The sequence below is a fragment of the Pelodiscus sinensis genome, chromosome 1, assembly GCF_049634645.1.
Source record: "Pelodiscus sinensis isolate JC-2024 chromosome 1, ASM4963464v1, whole genome shotgun sequence".
Taxonomy (NCBI): domain Eukaryota; kingdom Metazoa; phylum Chordata; order Testudines; family Trionychidae; genus Pelodiscus; species Pelodiscus sinensis.
The window spans coordinates 80,759,313-80,761,953 of NC_134711.1; positions in this window are offsets into that span (position 1 = coordinate 80,759,313).

Consider the following 2,641-nt stretch of genomic DNA (forward strand, 5'->3'; position numbering starts at 1 on the left):
CCGCCCCCTGCCCTGAGCGCCCCGGCCCGTTAACTAGCGGCCCGGCTCGGGCTGCGGCGGGTCTCCTAGGACTTGCCGCCCGCCGGGCGTGAGGCCCCCCGGGCGCCCTCTCCCTGCCCCGACGTTGTTTCACCAGGCGGCCCTTAGGAACGAGCTGCCCGGGCTCAGCCCACGCGGCCGGGTATCCCGGGCTCGCGAGGCCCCGGCTGCGGGCGCAGAGGTGGATGCTTCGAGCGCGGGCGCAGCAGCGCGCTGCCGGCTACCTGTGAGCGCGACGCCCCCCGCACTGCGGGAGTCCGCCCCTGCCCGCCCGCCCGCCCGCGGCAGAGAAGCCGAGCGCCAGACTTCTCGCCCGGCCCGGGAGAGCGCGGAGCGGCGTTAGCGCCGCTTTCTTCAGCGTGAGAAGCCTGGCAGCAGGGGAGCAAGCAAAGTAGTAACGCAGGCTGCGGGCTTGGCCGCTGACGAGGGACAGGGGCCCCTCTAGCAGGGGTTTGGCGCCGGCGGAAGGACCTGTTCTCCCGTACACACAGAATTGGGGGGGGGGGGGGAGGGAGGGTTGTGGACGAGGGAGCACAGCAATCTAGTGCCAGCCCCTCTGTCACGTTGCTCTGCTTCTTGCCAATAAATGCAGGGTGGTGGTCCTGCTGCCACTCCCCAGAAATGCAGCTGGGGGAGTAAAGCAGGTTAAGTTCTGCTTCCCCCACCACTGCTACTGTTTGTTTCCCAGCAATAAACTGAGTGTGAATTGCTTGTAGTCTGAGAATGTAAGTGAAAGAAGGGCATTGCCCAGCATGGGACTTGAACCTGTGATCCTGAGATTGTCTCATGCCCTGACAATTGAGCTAGCCAGGTTGTATCTAGCACCCCTGTGGTGCAACCCTTTGTCCCTTAGGCCACCCAGAAGATGTGGCCCCTTTGGTAAGGCCGACAGACCCAAACCAAGACCTCAACTCCTTTATCTTTGTCCAACACTGCTGCATGTCCCACTCATAGCGAGGGATGTTAAATATCGGTTAATTGAATAGTTGATTAACCTCATGAATTCTTATGTTAGTCGACTATTCTATAGCCCCGGGGCAGCCCCTTTTATGGGTGAAGGGTCTGAGCTCCTGGACCTGGCAGAAGCCAGAACTGAGCTGGGCTACCTGCGCGCCTAGCTCCTAATATACTGTAAATGCAGAGCTGCAGCAGGCGTAGGTCAGGACCCAGTACAAGCTCAGGCTACTGGCCAGCCTGCTAAAAAATTTACTTGCAAGGGGTGCGGGAGGGAAATGTGTGTAGTCTATAGCTTTAACCTGTAAGCTTTTGCTTGTCGGTTAATCGGCTATACTGTTACATACCTCCTCATAGCCTTTGTCCAACAATCTATGAAAAATCTGATAAGTATAAAAGTTCCTACAGATTAAGTGGAGCTGGGATTGCACAGCCTCCTCTCTCCACAATGCCATAAGATTAAACAATTCAGCTGCCAAGGTAGAAAGAAACAATTCAGCTAGAAAGACACAATGTGAGCTGTCCATGCCAAGTAAAAAGTAAGTGGAATTTAAAAAATTCCCGAGCCCTTAAAGGAAAGGGGTGGATGCTGGTGTACCTGGCTGCAAGCCTGCAGAGTTCAAACTGATGGTCAGAGCAGTCAGGATGAGCATTGCAGGATACTTCCTGAAAGCTATTTACAGCAACATAACCAAGTGCAGTGTCTACACAGCACTTTTGGTCAATACATGTTGCAAAAAGCTGTAGGCTTCTTGTTGAGGTTTGGGAGTTTTGTTGACAAAAGCAGCACGGTAGTATGGACACCACGGCAGTGTTGTCAATGAAAACCTGACTTTTGTTGACAAAATTGCGTCAGGGCCTCTGTCTACACCATGGACCTTACAGTGGCACAATTATACTTTACAGCTGTAAGGTCTTCTGTGTAGCTACCATATGTTGGCAAGAGAGTTCTCCCAACAACATAATTAAAGAGCGCACACTCCACTAACTAGTAGAGATGTTAGATATCAGATAATTGAATAGTTGTGGAACTGCATGAAATTTTAGCAGTTACACTATTTGATAGTCCCTGGGGGGCAAGAGGCGCAGCCAGTGTGCTCTTGGCCCCACTCCCGGGAAGCTCCTTACCACTCCATGCTACTGCTTCTGTATCCGACAGAGCAACATTGGGTGGCAGGTGGTGATGGTTCGTGAAGGGAGCCAGTTTAAAAACCAGCTTCCGGCTCAGACTGGCTGCCTGCTGCCCTGCCTCTGATAGAGGTGGCAGCAGCATGGGGTGGCAGCAGCCCCTGTCCATGGGGGGCCTGAGCTCCCCACAGACAGCGGCTGCTCCATAGGATATGGAGCAGCCTCTTGTCCACAAGGCACACAGGCCTGTTGTGCACAAAGGCAGAAGCTTGGGGAGAGGGGAAGGGAAAGAGAGCACTCCCCCATATATTAGTAATAGAAATGAAGCCGTGTTAGTCTGGTGTAGCTGAAGCAAAATGCAGGACTATGTAGCACTTTAAAGACTAACAAGATGGTTTATTAGATGATGAGCTTTCGTGGGCCAGACCCACTTCCTCAGATCAAATAGTGGAAGAAAATAGTCACAACCATATATACCATTAATTTCTTGGATAGTGTGAGGCAGAGTCTTTCACAGTAG